This window comes from Rutidosis leptorrhynchoides, chromosome 9 (genome assembly GCF_046630445.1).
Source record: "Rutidosis leptorrhynchoides isolate AG116_Rl617_1_P2 chromosome 9, CSIRO_AGI_Rlap_v1, whole genome shotgun sequence".
Lineage (NCBI taxonomy): Eukaryota > Viridiplantae > Streptophyta > Magnoliopsida > Asterales > Asteraceae > Rutidosis > Rutidosis leptorrhynchoides.
In genome coordinates this window covers 106,994,179-107,013,926 of record NC_092341.1, presented here as the reverse complement: position 1 = coordinate 107,013,926, position 19,748 = coordinate 106,994,179, and positions in this window count along the sequence as shown.

The following is a 19,748-nucleotide window of genomic DNA, read 5'->3' as shown; positions in this document are numbered from 1 at the left end:
TAATAATAATTATTATTACAAAATAATACAACTTTTACTTACTATTATTATAGATATTATTTTATCAAATAAATATGTGACACAAACATATTTTACTACGTGTAATAAATTACTTTAATATTACCTATCATATTATCATTATGATATTAAATGAACTCTATAAATTTTATTACTTAATATATATAAAAGTATATTTTATTATATAAATTTTATTATAAAATTTTATTTATTAATAAATGAATTATATTATTTACTCTAATAAATCTTTTAAAAATATTTAAAAATATAAAACGACGATATTTAAACTATATATTAATCATGTGTAGATTTTTGGAAATTATTTTGAGTCAAATTGACTTTTGTTGACTTTTGCATATTAGTCTCGAGCATTAGGATTGTGGTACACTATGGCTTGATTTAATTTGTTAGACAAATATTGACCAACACACACACACACACACACACACACACACACACACACACATATATATATATATATATATATATATATATATATATATATATATATATATATATATATATATATATAAAATTAATTTAGATTCGTGAATCCGAGGCTAACCTTGCACTTGTTCAATGATGTTATATGTATTTTTACTACGAAATACAATAGGTGAGTTTCATTTTCCTTTTTTACCCTTTATATTTTTGGGCTGAGAATACATGCGCAATTTTTATAAATGTTTTGTCTCTATGTTTACCATATGAATGATTTTTGTCTCTATGCATGGGACGTATATTTATGAGAACTGGAAATGAAATTATTGTGGTCTATTAAAATGATGAAAATGAATGATTATGATAAACTAATGAACTTACCAACCTTTTGGTTGACACTTTAAAGCATGTTTATTCTCAGGTGTTAAAGAAATCTTCCGATGTACATTTGCTCATTTTAAAGATATTACTTGGAGTCTTTCATGGCATATTTCGAAGAATGTTGCATTCGAGTCATTGAGTTCATCAAAGATTATCATTAAGTCAATTTATAGTTGGATAGTGGATATTATGAAATGGTATGCATGCCTGTCAATTTTCGATGTAAAGAAAGTTTGTCTTTTAAAAACGAATGCAATGTTTGTAAAATGTATCATATAGAGGTCAAATATCTCGCAATGTAATCAACTATTGTGAATCGTTTATAATATATATGAACGGGTACTTTCAGTTCGTATCAGAGCGGTGGTCTTAGCGAACCAGGTCTGCATTAGTGTGTCTAACTGATAAGTCGTTAGGATGCATTAGTAAGTCTGGACTTCGACCGTGTTTGCATGTCAAAAGTTTTGTTTATCATTTCTAGTCGGAAATCATCTGCTTATCATCCTTAGAAAATTACATGCTTATCATTATTAGTCTAGACACGTCTTGCTATATTAATTGCATGAGTAGTGTACAGACAAAAATTCATATCTTAGCATATCTGCTAAATCATATCTTACCGTATCTGTTACTTTAAACTTTGCGTGACATATCCCGCAAATTCCTCCGTAATCTACGAAATTTTTTGATCTATATATATATATATATATATATATATATATATATATATATATATATATATATATATATATATATATATATATATATATATATATATATATATATATATATATATATATATATCCTATGTAAATAGAATACCACCCAATAGCCGGAAAATCATTTTATATCGGGAAATCCTTTATCCAATCGAACGAAATGGAATTTGTCATCAGTTCAAGTCACTCGAATTCCAAAATGGAATCCCATTCAAGCTCCGAAAGCAGTGTGACCGGAATGGATCAACCAATCAGTCATCACTTATTCTGGATAAATTGGGGATGGGTTCGTAGTCTCCTTAATCATTGGAGACAAGAAGAAGGCGATCCTTTCCATCCACCACATTGTCCTCTTGGCGAAGAACCTGAAGCACTTACCGGCGAACCTGTCCGAAACACCATCTTTTCTCTCATTTCCAGAGTATCTCGCCACGATTATATACTATACCAAATTTTAGATTTTATTTATCCGCTCGTCCGAACCAAAAATTATCCCGGAATAATAGAAGAAGTCAACGAGCTTCGCGCTCGGGTAGTGGCTTTGGAGAATATGGTGCAGAGATTACAAACACCAGTAGCAGCACCAGCAGCATAACCAGTACCACCATCATCAACGCCAACAGTACCATTACCACCTCCAACCACAACCGCGTCGTAAACCTCAAATTCACAATCTATCCCACGAGCATCAACGTCATACGCACCATAGATACCAAGGAGTACCAACAACAATAAATGACGAAGTATTAATTCATAACTTCATTGGAGAAACATTCCGCGGCGATTATGTAATCTCTAAAGTCTTAGAGATTATCTAATCTATCCCTAACCATAAATCAGTTAAGCGAACCAAAATGATAGAAGGAAGAATAGAAACCCTGACAAAAATGGTGTGTGATTAACAAGCTAAACTTGCTTTGCCAACAACATCAACAGTACCGTCAATACAGTCAACATCAGAATCAACAACACCTATAACATCACAAACTCTGTCAGTTCAAGAATCACTGTGGACATCATTACGAATCAATAACGCGTATATTGTATCAACGAGTTATGAAGAATTAACTCATTCCCTCTGAAGAAATTATATATATATTTTATATATATATATATTTTGAAATAAAAATAAATCTTTCCGTGCTAAGCTATTGTGTGTGAATCTTAACTACTCGGTTAATTCATATTACAAATATGCAATAATGTACGTCCTTCGCCCGCGACTTAACCATCGTTAACTACAATCTCTGTCTCAATTCAACAAATTCCAATTCATAATAAATCAAGTATTTATTTGATTTTACACTTTCATCATCGATGTACCCGAAACTTTTCATATAACATCATTCATACTTTGCGAAGTTCACAAGAATTTAATGAAAACCAACATCACGTCTCAACAAATAACGAAGTATTGATTCATAATTTCAATATTATTGAAGAAATACTTATGTAATCTCTAAAGCCTTTAAGGGATTATTCAATTCTAGTTCCAACCGTCAATCAAATGAGTTTAATTTAGTATTAACTCATTAAAATCTATGTTACATCTGAAGAGAATATATATACATATATATTTTCATGAAGACTGTAATAAAATTATTTTGTACAAAATATTAATTGTGAAATTTTTTTTTAACGGGTAGGTAATACCCGAGATATATATATATATATATATATATATATATATATATATATATATATATATATATATATATATATATATATATATATTCACAATTAATATGTTACATTCTTCGAATTTGATTAAGCAAATTATCAACTATAATTCCTACTTTCACAATAATATACATTCTTTCATAGAAATCAAAACAACCATACTCATTCAAACTCAATTACAAATTCTGATTTTGAAACCTCAGAATTCAATTCGAGATATAACCGGTACCATCACTTTTAGATTCCTACATCTTTCAAAGCTATACTTTGACTTCAAAACTGTGTTAGAACATCAAATGTATATTAACAATTACAATCTATTTTCAAACCCTTCGAAAATTTCTGAAGACACTTCAAATATTGAGCAATCGAGATAATGATCCAACCACATATTACCCATAGTTATGTACTTAAAAAGCTCTCGAAACCAAAGTCATAATTCAACACATATATGTGTCAGATCCTTTGGCATTTATTAGCAAAAAAATAACTTTGCAATTCCTTTGTAAAGTAGCAAATTATACCACAGCTCCAACAAGACAACTTCGATTTTTCATTCAGAGTAGCCTTATCATAATCTTGATATATATGATTACCCTTTTGTTACCGGAGAACCTTTCATGTTTCACCACATTAGCAATAAACTTAATCACAACTTTACTGATCTTTGACCTTCCGAAGAATCATTATAATTACCGAAACCCCATCATTTACTCATTCGCATCTTGTAACGAGAATTGCCATACGAATCATCGGGAATTAGCAATCAGTATTTTGAAATCTCGCAGCATGTCTACGCCAACAGTTATATGTGTATATATAACGTCTATCTCCTGGACTTACATACTTGAATGTGAAGTTTCTGAAAAACACCCTGAACTACGGAATAGTTCTCGAAATGTTGATGAAGCAGCAAAAACTATAAACGACTTTAACAATAAAAGTTTGATGATAATGAATAGTGTGCTGGCAAAGCGCAGAAAAAAATAAGTTTTGGAACTGGAAAACGGATTGAGCAAAGTATGAAGGAGGCTGTGGACAAATCACAAAGACTGAACCTGCCTTCAAAGAATCCAAATGATTCAGTATCTGCTGAATTCATTAACAAATACCTTGCTCCTGACTCTAAACCCCTGCTGACAATATTCTTCTTCATCCTCTGATATTAGAAATCCTAAGATATCATCATATCTTTCATTATAAATATTCTCCATATTTCTGAAGATATTTTCATAATTATTCTTATCCGAAATCATTTATCTCTTCGCGCTATCTATATTACATCATAAAAGAAACTATTTTAGTTTCAAAATTCTAAAACATTCGAGTTTAAAATAGGAATATTTTTGAAGTAGTGTTGGGAGCTGAAGCATGAGTTAGTATAATATAATGACACGTGATCAACGTGATTATATTACAGTAATTCATGCTGCGTTTCTAAATGAAACGTGATGATTCACAGATCATAACGTCATCATGTGTCATGTTACACGACTTTTATATTCTCTTTAACCTCTAAAATATCAAGAAAATATTTCTTGATGATTCGGTCTTTTTCGAGGTATTCTAGTAATTTGACGAGTCAAGATCGTGCCATTACAATTTCCTTCTTACAACATTAACAATGTTCATTCTGAAATTCATATATGCGAATTATGGACCATTATAAGCGGTACTTACTTACAAGAAGAAGAAACGAAAGGACAAAAACTCCGAAACAGAAATTGGGGTATAAATCGCAGCAAATAAAAGAAAGCATTAACTGGAGATGACAATGATTATAGAAGACAGAAACAGGGACATAAAAGTATAAGGGAAGATATAAAACCCAACAACAACCCAGAAACTATAAACCATATATCGATGCATATAGCAATATAAAGACACGGGAGAACTAAAAACACTATAAAACCAAGTGTATAGTAGAAGTAAATAGATTCTTCCGGAGGCAGGTAAAAAAGAAGAATGACAGATATGAAAGTTAGAAGTATATCAACAATTAGAACCAGATGGAGCATATTGACGAATGATTCAAAGTATGAATTAAAGAAGAAAGAATAGAAGGTGTGAATTGTAAGGAAACGAAGGAGGTGGATATATAGTAAAGTATCCGACAGAGCAATCAAAACAGATTATCGCATTTAATCAAAGCGGATCCTAACTTCCTTAATTACCGAAGAACCAAATCTTATTACGAAGATTTTCTCTAAATTCCTTGAATTACGAAAATCAACCGTGACTATGTCATTAGTTAAAAAGAACGTGCATTTACCCATTTTATTCTTTTGTGATAACTTCACTCGTACTCTTCACAAAAATCAAATTGCTTTATCAATATTACTTGATGATAATAAAACTCTAATTTCCAACTCGTATACGTCATGAAAACATACTTATTGTCAGCCATAACCATCCCATTCAAATTTTGGGACAAAATTTCTTTAACGGGTAGGTACTGTGACAACTCGAAAATTTCCAACCAAATTTAAACTTTATCTTTATATTATTCCAACACGATAAGCAAAGTTTGTTAAGTTAAATCTCAAGAATTTTAAATTGTGTTCATACATTCATTATAACCTCGACCAAATTCCGACGATTCACGAACCGTTTTATATAAATAAATATGTATATATTTGTATATATATATATTATAACTTGAGAATATTAATAAAGTATTAAACGTATAATACTTTACATGAACGTATTCGTTTCAATATATTTATCGATGGAATTAGAAGATAATATCAAATGATTGAATTATTAGATACATTGAATTTATGGCTACGAGTCCCTGTTAGGAGGTCCACTTTGATTTAGGAAACCTTTCCCTTTTAACCATATTCGGAAAATGGTAAAGTGATTTTACATATAAGAACAAGGTGTCAACTAACAAGAACTAGACAAGAGTTAGTGAAGATTCCTATTTGATTTTCAATTCATATCTTGCAACATTTTCCTCGTGATGTTAATAAGATAACTATTATGACTATCATTTTAAAGTTGAAATGTGGAATGTAAATAACTTAGATATTGGGTATCAACATTTTTCATTAAGATGATTTCATACGTTTATTTAACCTTTGAACTTTATCCCATGCTTCACCAACAGACTGTAATTTAAAAACTTGAAACCTATTATGAATATATATGATTCTACTTTTCTAAAACGTTTTATGATATAACGATTTCCATTATTTAAACCTTTAAATAAAATGATTCTTAAATATATTTAGTTTTGGAAAACAAAATTATCATATTTATTTGATTTAGTTTCAAACGTACAAAAACGTTTTCAGTTTAAAAAGAACTTTATTATTAAAACGTATATAACTTTTATAAATATCTAGAATCACTTTTGAAAACTCATTACTTAACCAGTATGATAAAGATAACGATATTTATATTTTATTTTATTAAATATATATAATGATTTAAATTAATATTATATATATATATATATATATACGTATTATACGTACATAGGTTTATACTTTTACTATACTTAAACTTTACATTTACTTTATTTTTACTTTACTTTAACTTTAATAATTCACTTTAATAATTTATACTTTAATAATTCACTTTAATAATTCATACTTTAATAATTCACTTTAATAATTCATACTTTATTAATTCACTTTAATAATTCATACTTTAATAATTCACTTTAATAATTCATACTTTAATAATTCACTCTAATAATTCAAAAATTTATTATAAATAGAATTCAAAAGGTTTCATTATTTCATAGAAACTTGAAAATATTTTTCTCTATACCCTCTCAATCGATTTACATATATATTTACTCCGTATTATTTCAAGATATTATTAGTATAGATAAAATATTACGACGGAGTGCTGTCCGAGTGATTTCGAAATTGTTTTTCGAGCGGGATAAGGCTAAGGAAATTATGGGTTATAGCTATGGAGGTTATGGGTATGGTTCGGAAGTATTGCTCGTGATTCAAACTAGTGTTTATCATCTCTGTTGCGTCTACGTACTTTTCCTGCAATATTGAATCTCAATATTGATACGTGAGCACTCATAACTTAACTTTTATATATTATTAGTATATCCCTGACTAGTACTCGAGTATATAGTATTATGCATGCTTATACGTTCGTTATTGTCATTAGATAGGTTATGTCGAATCTTGAATTAAATACATATGCTATTAAGATAAGGTATAAGATATGCATGTCGTGGGAAAGCTAGCGAAAAATTAAGAACTTTCCCTTTAGATATCGAATGGTTTCGATGAACGGATTTGAAGTTATAGTCAATCGAATTTTTGTATTATTATTAAAAATGATTATTATTATCGTCGTTATTATCGTCGTTCTAGTTTTATCTTATTATTATTATTATTATTATTATTATTATTATTATTATTATTATTATTATTATTATTATTATCTTTATCAATAAAAGGATTTATCATTAAAAATTATTATTTTTATTATTATTACTATCGTTATTATCGTTAAAGTTATAATTATTAATATTATTATTATTATTATCTAATTATTATTATTATTATTATTATTATTATTATTATTATTATTATTATTATTATTATTATTATTATTATTATTATTATTATTATCATTATTATTATCATTATTAATATATATATCATTATTTAAAAATGGTTATTGTTATTGTTATCATTATTATTATATTATCATTAAAATAATTATTAGTATTATCATTAATAATGTCATAATAATTATCAATATTAGTAGTATTATAATTAAAACTAATATTAGTAACACCTAATTATTTTGATTACTATTATTATCATTATTTTGAACACGATATAAAAGACGATTAAAAGCTATTAAACAAAACGATTAGGAAATAGTGAGTAAGAGTATCATGATGAAATTAAAATATTATAAGATATTGATTTAGATAAAATTATTGTTCTTATTATTTTTATCATTACTATTATTATTAAAAGTATCGTTAGTATTAAAACTATCATTTTAACAAAAATTATCATTTTAATAGAAATGTCATTGTTATTATAAAATATCATTATTATTATCATTTTAAATAGAATTATTATTTTAAAGATAATATTAAAAAGTATCATAAATATTAAGGTTATCATGATTAGAATTATCGTTTTATCATAATGTCATCTTAGTAATTATAAATATTGATATTTTTATAATAATTATTATTATTACAAAATAATACAACTTTTACTTACTACTATTATAGATATTATTTTATCAAATAAATATGTGTTACAAACATATTTTACTACGTGTAATAAATTACTTTAATAATACCTATCATATTATCTTTATGATATTAAATGAACTCTATAAATTTTATTACTTAATATATATAAAAGTATATTTTATTATATAAATTTTAATATAAAATTTTATTTATTAATAAATGAATTATATTATTTACTCTAATAAATCTTTTAAAAATATTTAAAAATATAAAATGACGATATTTAAACTATATATTAATCATGTATAGATTTTTGGAAATTATTTTGAGTCAAATTGACTTTTGTTGACTTTTGCATATTAGTCTCGAGCATTAGGATTGTGGTACACTATGACTTGATTTAATTTGTTAGACAAATATTGACCAACACACACACATATATATATATATATATATATATATATATATATATATATATATATATATATATATATATATATATATATATATATATATATATATATATATATATATATATATATATAATTAATTTAGGTTCGTGAATTCGAGGCCAACCTTGCACTTGTTCAATGACGTTATATGTATTTTTACTACGAAATACAATAGGTGAGTTTCATTTGCCTTTTTTACCCTTTATATTTTTGGGCTGAGAATACATGCGCAATTTTTATAAATGTTTTACGAAATAGACACAAGTAATTGAAACTACATTATATGGGTGAATGATCGAAGTCGAATATGCCCCTTTTACTTGGTAGCCTAAGAATTAGTAAACCGATCTACTAATTGACGCGAATCCTAAAGATAGATCTATTGGGCCTAACGAACCCCATCTAAAGTACCGGATGCTTTAGTACTTCGAATTCATTTTTATCATGTCCGAAGGATTTTCCGGAATGATATAGGATATTCTTATATGCATCTTGTTAATGTCGTTTACCAGGTGTTCACCATATGAATGATTTTTGTCTCTATGCATGGGACGTATATTTATGAGAACTGGAAATGAAATTATTGTGGTCTATTAAAATGATGAAAATGAATGATTATGATAAACTAATGAACTCACCAACCTTTTGGTTGACACTTTAAAGCATGTTTATTCTCAGGTGTTAAAGAAATCTTTCGATGTACATTTTCTCATTTTAAAGATATTACTTGGAGTCTTTCATGGCGTATTTCAAAGAACGTTGCATTCGAGTCATTGAGTTCATCAAAGATTTTCATTAAGTCAATTTATAGTTGGATAGTGGATATTATGAAATGGTATGCATGCCTGTCAATTTTCGATGTAAAGAAAGTTTGTCTTTTAAAAACGAATGCAATGTTTGTAAAATGTATCATATAGAGGTCAAATATCTCGCAATGTAATAAACTATTGTGAATAATATATATGAACGGGTCCTTTCACGAAAGAGTTTTCAATATTAATGCGGCAGAGGCACAGGAAGACCCGGAGCTTGTTACCGGTACGTTTCTTATTGATAATAAATCTGCTTACGTTTTATTTGATTCGGGTGCGGATAGAAGCTATATGAGTAGATATTTTTGTTCTAAATTAAGTTGTCCATTGACGCCGTTGGATAGTAAATTTTTACTCGAATTAGCAAACGGTAAATTAATTTCAGCAGATTATATATGCCGAAATCGAGAAATTAAACTGGGTAGTGAAATATTTAAGATTGATTTGATACCAGTAGAGTTAGGGAGTTTTGATGTAATAGTTGGTATGGACTGGCTGAAGGAGATGAAAGCAGAGATCGTATGTTACAAAAATGCAATTCGCATTGTACGAGAAAAAGGAGAACCCTTAATGGTGTACGGAGAAAAGGGCAACACGAAGCTACATCTTATTAGTAATTTGAAGGCACAAAAACTAATAAGAAAAGGTTGCTATGCTGTTCTAGCACATGTCGAGAAAGTACAAACTGAAGAAAAGAGCATCAATGATGTTCCCGTCGCAAAAGAATTTCCTGATGTATTTCCGAAAGAATTACCGGGACTACCTCCACATCGATCTGTTGAATTTCAAATAGATCTTGTACCAGGAGCTGCACCAATAGCTCGTGCTCCTTACAGACTCACACCCAGCGAGATGAAAGAACTGCAAAGCCAACTGCAAGAACTATTAGAACGTGGTTTCATTCGACCAAGCACATCACCATGGGGAGCTCCTGTTTTGTTTGTCAAGAAGAAGGATGGTACATTTAGGTTGTGTATTGACTACAGAGAGTTGAATAAACTTACCACCAAAAACCGTTATCCACTGCCGAGAATTGACGACTTATTTGATCAACTACAAGGCTCGTCGGTTTATTCGAAAATCGATTTACGTTCTGGATATCATCAAATGCTAGTAAAGGAGGATGATATTTCAAAAATTGCTTTTAGGACGCGTTATGGTCATTACGAGTTTATGGTTATGCCGTTTGGATTGACTAACGCACCAGCTGTGTTCATGGACCTTATGAACCGAGTGTGTGGGCCATATCTTGACAAGTTTGTCATTGTTTTCATCGATGACATACTTGTTTACTCAAAGAATGATCAAGAGCATGAAGAACATTTGAGAAAAGTGCTAGAAGTATTGAGGAAAGAAAAACTGTACGCTAAGTTATCAAAGTGTGCATTTTGGTTGGAAGAAGTTCAATTCCTCGGTCACATAGTGAACAAAGAAGGTATCCAGGTGGACCCGGCAAAGATCGAAACCATTGAAAAGTGGGAAACCCCAAAAACTCCGAAGCATATACGTCAATTTTTAGGATTGGCTGGTTACTACAGAAGATTCATCCAAGATTTCTCCAAAATAGCAAAACCCTTGACTGCATTAACGCATAAAGGGAAGAAATTTGAATGGAAGGATGAACAAGAGAAGGCGTTTCAGTTATTGAAGAAAAAGCTAACTAGGGCACCTATATTGTCATTGCCTGAAGGGAATGATGATTTTGTGATTTATTGTGACGCATCAAAGCAAGGTCTCGGTTGTGTATTAATGCAACGAACGAAGGTGATTGCTTATGCATCTAGACAATTGAAGATTCACGAGAAAAATTATACAACTCATGATTTGGAATTGGGTGCTCTTGTTTTTGCATTAAAGACTTGGAGGCATTATTTATATGGGGTCAAAAGTATTATATATACCGACCACAAAAGTCTCCAACATATATTTAATCAGAAGCAACTGAATATGAGACAACGCAGGTGGATTGAACTGTTGAATGATTATGATTTTGAGATTCGATACCACCCGGGGAAGGCGAATGTGGTAGCCGACACTTTGAGTAGAAAGGACAGAGAACCTATACGGGTAAAAGCTATGAATATAATTATTCGTACTAACCTTACTACTCAAATATAGGAGGCGCAACAGGGGGTTGTAAAAGAAGGAAAGTTGAAGAATGAGATACCCAAAGGATCAGAGAAACATCTTAATATTCGGGAAGACGGAACCCGATATAGGGCTGATAGAATTTAGGTATCAAGGTTTGGAGATGTGAGAGAAATGGTACTTAAAGAAGCACATAAAACCAGATATTCAATACATCCCGGAGCGGGGAAGATGTATAAAGATCTTAAGAAATACTTTTGGCGGCCGGGTATGAAAGCCGATATTGCTAAATATGTAGGAGAATGTTTGACGTGTTCTAAGGTCAAAGCTGAACATCAGAAACCATCAGGTCTACTACAATAACCTGAAATCCCGGAATGGAAATGGGAAAACATTACCATGGATTTCGTTACTAAATTGCCAAGGACTGCAAGTGGTTATGATAATATTTGGGTAATAGTTGATCGTCTCACCAAGTCAGCACACTTCCTGCCAATGAGCGAAGATGACAAAATGGAGAAGTTGGCGCGATTGTATTTGAAGGAGGTTGTCTCCAGGCATGGAATACCCGTCTCTATTATCTCTGATAGGGATGGTAGATTTGTTTCAAGGTTCTGGTAGACGTTGCAACAAGCATTGGGGACTCGTCTAGACATGAGTACTGCCTATCATCCACAAACTGATGGGTAGAGCGAAAGGACGATACAAATGCTTGAAGACATGCTACGCGCATGTGTTATTGATTTCGGAAACAGTTGGGATCGACACATACCGTTGGCAGAATTTTCCTACAACAACAGTTATCATTCTAGTATTGAGATGGTGCAGTTTGAGGCACTTTATGGTAGAAAGTGTAGGTCTCTGATTTGTTGGAATGAAGTAGGGTATAGACAGATTACGGGTCCGGAGATAATACAAGAAACTACCGAGAAAATCATCCAAATTCAACAACGATTGAAAACCGCCCAGAGTCGAAAAAAGAGCTACGCGGACAGTAAAAGAAAAGATATAGAGTTTGAAATTGGAGAAATGGTCATGCTTAAGGTTTCACCTTGGAAAGGCGTTGTTGGATTTGGTAAACGGGGGAAACTAAATGCAAGGTACATTGGACCATTCAAGATTATAGATCGTGTCGGACCAGTAGCTTATCAACTGGAGCTACCTCAACAACTCGCGGCTGTACATAACACTTTCCACGTCTCGAATTTGAAGAAATGTTTTGCTAAAGAAGATCTCACTATTCCATTGAACGAAATCCAAATCAATGAAAAACTTCAATTCATTGAAGAACCCGTCAAAATAATGGATCGTGAGGTTAAGAGACTTAAGCAAAACAAGATACCGATTGTTAAGGTTCGATGGAATGCTCGTAGAGGACCCGAGTTCACCTGGGAGCATGAAGATCAGATGAAGAAGAAATACCCGCATCTATTTCCAGAAGATTCGTCAACACCTTCAACAGCTTAAAATTTCGGGACGAAATTTATTTAACGGGTAGGTACTGTAGTGACCCGAACTTTTCCATGTTTATATATATTAATTGAGATTGATATTTACATAACTAAATGTTTCTAACGTGTTAAGCAATAAAACTTGTTAAGACTTGATTAAATGTAATAAGTTTCATATAGACAATTGATCACCCAAGTTGACCGGCGATTCACGAACGTTACAAAATTGTAAAAACTACATGTTGTGGTATATATAGACATATATATATATATGGTTGACATAAGATTATGATGAGTAAGTATCTCACTAAATATATTAACAATGTGTGATATACATAAGAAATGAGATTACTAAGTTAAGAAACTCGAAATGATATATATAACGATTATCGTTATGATAACGTCTACTAAATACATATGTATCATATTAAGATATTGATACACTATATTTAACATGATAAAATGATATTTAAATATATCATTAAGTGTGTTAACAATGAACTACATATGTAAAAACAAGACTACTAACTCAAGAATTACGAAACGAGACTTATATGTAACGATTATCGTTGTAACGATATTTAAATGTATATATCATATTAAAAGATATTCATACATCATAATATCATGATAATATAATAATTTAATATCTCATTTGATATAATAAACATTGGGTTAACAACATTAATTGAGATCATTAACTTAAAGGTTTCAAAACAACACTTACATGTAACGACTAACGAAGACTTAACGACTCCATTAGAATGTATATACATGTTGTGTTTTGATATGTATTCTTAAAATTTTGAAAGACTTCAAGACATATATCAAAGTACTTCTACTTAACAAAAATGCTTACAATTACATCCTCATTCAGTTTCATCAACAATTCTACTCGTATGCACCCGTATTCGTACTCGTACAATACACAGCTTTTAGATGTATGTACTATTGGTATATACACTCCAATGATCAGCTCTTAGCAGCCCATGTGAGTCACCTAACACATGTGGGAACCATCATTTGGAAAATAGCATGAAATATCTCATAAAATTACAAAAATATTAGTAATCATTCATGACTTATTTACATGAAAACAAAATTACATATCCTTTATATCTAATCCATATAACAACGACCAAAAACACCTACAAACACTTTCATTCTTCAATTTTCTTCATCTAATTGATCTCTCTCAAGTTCTATCTTCAAGTTCTAAGTGTTCTTCATAAATTCCATAAGTATAGTTTCATAAAAATCAAGAATACTTCCAAGTTTGCAAGTTTACTTCCAAGCTTTCTAATCCATTCCAAGTAATCATCTAAGATCAAGGAACCTTTGTTATTTACAGTAGGTTATCTTTCTAATTCAAGATAATATTCATATTCAAACTTTGATTCAATTTCTACAACTATAACAATCTTATTTCGAGTGAAAATCTTACTTGAATTGTTTTCGTGTCATGATTCTGCTTCAAGAACTTTCAAGCCATCCAAGGATTCTTTGAAGCTAGATCCATTTTTCTCATTTCTAGTAGTTTTATCCAGAAAACTTGAGGTAGTAATGATGTTCATAACAGCATTCGATTCATACATATAAAGCTATCTTATTCGAAGGTTTAAACTTGCAATCACTAGAACATAGTTTAGTTAATTCTAAACTTGTTCGCAAACAAAAGTTAATCCTTCTAACTTGACTTTTAAAATCAACTAAACACATGTTCTATATCTATATTATATGCTAACTTAATGATTTAAAACCCGGAAACACGATGAACACCATAAAATCGTATATACGTCGTCGTAGTGAAACCGGTGGCTGTTTTGGTTTGGATAATTAAAAACTATGATAAACTTTGATTTAAAAGTTGTTCTTCTGGGAAAATGATTTTTCATGTGAACATGAAACTATATCCAAAAATCTTGGTTAAACTCAAAGTGAAAGTATGTTTTTCAAAATGGTCATCAAGATGTCGTTCTTTCGACGGAAATGACTACCTCTTTAGTAATTGACATGTAACTTAAATTTCTGACTATAAACCTATACTTTTTCTAATTGGTTTCTTAAATTAGAGTTCAATATGAAACCATAGCGATTTGATTCACTCAAAACGGATTTAAAATGAAGAAGTTATGGGTAAAACAAGATTGGATATTTTTGATCTTTTTAGCTACGGGAAATGTTTAACAAATCTATACAAATCATATCCTAGCTAACTTATATTATATTATACATATATTCTAATATATTATGTAATCTTAGGATACCATAGAAACGTATGCAAATGTTTTGACATATCATATCGACCCATGTATATATATTATTTGGAACAACCATAGACACTCTATATGCAGTACTGTTGGAGTTAGCTATACAGGGTTGAGGTTGATTCCAAAAATATATATACCTTGAGTTGTGATCTAGCCCGAGACGTATATAAACTGGGTCGTGGATTGATTCAAAATAATATATATCGATTTATTTCTGTACATCTAACTGTGGATAACTAGTTGTAGGTTACTAACGAGGACAGCTGACTTAATACACTCAAATCTTTAAAACATAATAAAAATGGTTGTAATTATATTTTGATCATACTTTGATATATATGTACATATTTGTATAGGTTCGTGAATCGATCCGTGAAACAACCCAACCCGTATTAAAACCGGCCCATAAAAATTTTTCCTTTTAATACGCGTTAAATAATACTTTAGGTCCCAATACACAATTTCCAAAACATATTTGTTACCGAAGTAAGTTCAACGAACTTAAAACATACATTAATAATTTAAACTCCTTAATACAATAATATGTTATTTAAAACATAACCCGAGCATGGTGATTTGGGACTATGCTACCCAAATCCTAATCGAGTCCAAAAGCAAGATCTTCTAAAGCAACCTAGCCAAGATCTCTAATCCCCAAGCTTACCCGAGCCGCCAAGCATGCGAACCTATAAAAATGTAAACAACGAGAGGGTAAGCTAATGCTTAGTGAATGCAATACTTATACGCATACATACATAATCCAATTACTTGCATACACCTACACAACAACACAATATCATTAGCATACCACAATAAACGAATAAACGAATACACGAATAATCATACGTACAATGCTAGTAGAACATACACAACCCAATATACACAATGTTGACATTCGACTCGATGGTGGCCGACGAAGAGCGGTAGGTCAAATACGTTAACCACTCACCACCCATCGCAACACGTACGTGGTCGACGAAGAGCGGTAGGTCAAATACGTTAACCACTCACCACTACGCACCATGAGGCCGACGAAAAGTGCAACTGAAATGTTAACACTTACCTCAATCACAAGGATGGCAGACGAAAAGCGAAACCGCTTACCATCCCACGATAAGTGGCCAACGAAGAGCGAATCCCTAAACGGATAACACTCACCACTTACCCATACACACATGTGGCCGACGAAGAGCGATAGGTCAAACATTAATCACTCGCCACAAAACAAAATATACACATGTGACCGACGAAGAGTGATAGGTCAAACATTAACCACTCGTCACATATCCAAACGCACACATGTAGCCGACGAAGAGTGATAGATCAAACATTAATCACTCGCTACATAACCAATACTAACATGTAACCGACGAAGAGCGATAGGTCAAACATTTATCACTCGTCACATGCCTCACCTCCATTTGTGGTCGACAAAGAGTCATTCCTTACGGAAATCACTCCCCACATTCCAAACACACACATACACACGTGGCCGACAAAGAGCGATAGGTCAAACATTTATCACTCGCCACATACACAAAACGAATATAGCCAACGAAGAGCTATCCACACGGATATCACTCACTATATTTTCCCAACTCAAATGTGGTCCACGAAAAGTGAATCCTAACGGATGTCACTTACCACGTCGCACGCAAGCAACCAAATTATATACATAGGCGTATAAATATTCCACTCACTTCGATTACTTGAAAAGCAATCCTGCTTGAGCTCCAAATCGTCCAAATGCAAATCACCTAAGTAATTTAAAAACAAATAAGCTAAACATTCTAGCTTATACCCAAAACACCAATAAGTGCAATATTAACCCATTTGCACTTACTTCTAATTTGACTAAGTCAAATCTCGCCCAAAACACCCATAATCACAATCAACTAGTGATTATGTTCTAACACCATATTTTACAAGTCTTACAAGCATAAACTTGCACACCAAACCCAAAACCCGACATTAACAACAATAAACCCGAATCTTGGTGTTAACCTTCAATTAACAACTAAATGGGTTTCACCTATGAATCATACAATCAAAAGCCCTAAACTTGAATGATGAACACGAAAATGAATTTCGGAGTTAGAGCTTACCACTAGTATCACCGTGTAGCTAAGAACGAGGAGAACACACTTGTCAACTACGCCAAAGATCAAAACCCGCTTCTTCCTTTCCAAAATTCCACTTGAAACACTTGGGGTATTTGAGTTTCTTGAGAGAAAATGAAAGAAAAGGAAAAAGAAAATAAGAAATGAAATGGGTGGACCAGATTTTAGATCCCCATCTGGCTCAATCGTGAAATGACCAATTTGCCCTTGAACTTCATTTAAATTTACAAGAATCTGGTGCCAGCTCGCACCATTTACCGCGCCGCGGCCTAATTCGTCGCGCCGCGACGATTGCCTTGAACTGGGATCACTTTTAAACGAACTTCTGGTCTGGATTTCTTCGAAACGCCGCGCCGCGGCCCTCTTTGTCGCGTCGCGACCTATAACTGGGTCTGGGATCATTCTTTGTCGTACTTCTGATCTCAACTTCAGTTCATTGCCACGCCGCGGCCTCCTTTGTCGCGCCGCGACACAAAGCTCGACCTGAGCCCTTCTCTCGCGTATAAGACTTTAACACCCGAACATGTCCCGAACCCTTCATACGCCTATCGTACATACACAATACACTTATAAATCATGTACGGGGAAAAACGGGGTGTTACAACTCTCCCCCACTTAGACTCGATCACGTCCTCGTGATCCTCGTCACTTAACCGATCCGAATCCACACGCTATGGTCCTCAACATAAGTCTCAAATTCGATGTCCACAACAATTCCCACAAATTCGAAGATTTCGCTCAACTCCTTTAGGCGACTTTACACAAAAGTTACCCTCCCGATTTAAATCATCATCCGTGATTTACCAAATCTACCAAGCCGAGCACTAGAATCTCGTTTCGTCCCCAAACCGGAACGAACTCATGTCTCGACCGCATGACAAACACATGCTAACATTCCAAATTTCGTACCGAGTTAGCAATCCCTTTAGCGTACCCTTATCATGTACATCGCTAAAGTAACAACACACCAATAATATGGCCAACAAACAATACAATGGAGCCAACGAAAAGTGAATCCTCACGATTGGATACCACTTGCCCCATATCCTCACGCGTACGTGGCCGACGAAAAGCGGTAGATCAAACGTTAACCACTTACCACTACGCAACAAGAGGCCGACAAAAAGTGCATTCTTACGGATCACACTTACCTCTCCTCACACATGGCTAAACAAAAGCGATTCCTAACGGAAAATGCATGCCACACACCAATAAGTAGCCAACGAAAAGCGAATCCTAACGGATAACACTTACTACTTATCACACTCAAACCGTGGCCAACGAAAAGTGAATCCTCACAATGGATAACACTTACCACAATACATACAAACAAACTAAGTATATGCGCATACTTAGAATCATTCCATACCGTCTGGAATTTCCGCACACGAAATGTCCGCGCCCGCGAACATTGCTTAACACAATCGAGCAAGAACTACCTATAGCGCACATAGGCACAAAACAATAATCCTCTAGAAGAGAATTCAACACGCACACTCCTTAACCGGGGATTTCCTTGCTCGTCAAACACGTCCATTATCTCTCAACGAGATTTCCCACATTACCACCTCGAGTAGTAATTCACATCCAAATCAATAAATACAATTCAACCAAAATTGTATTCCACCACAAATCGACCAATCTAGGCCTCGACACCAACTCCGGATCTAATCATGAGCATTATCCGAAATTTTCACACCAAAACCTCCTCGTGCGGGAGTGTAACTCCCCCACTTGGAACTACGTTCCATAACTGCATCTTGCACAACCGTACAATGCTACCAAAGGTAGACTTTACCAACAATTGGGTTCACACGACCCATCACCATATCTTGCTCCAACCTTGAGCATACTAAGGATCTTAACATACCCTTAAACACTTCGAACGAAGAGTTCATCACAAATTACACAACTTTATTCTTGCAATCCCACGATTGCCACAACTTGTTAAAGTTCCACCTAGTCACTCATGTACCTAAGGGTTTCTCTCCGGTACCCTAAGTACAATGTAACCACAATACCGTCGGAGTCGAACGTTACGCTTGCAGGTAAGAAAGAGGCACCTGACATCGCGTCACATAGACTCCACTATCAACATTCATCGAGACCGAAAAACTCG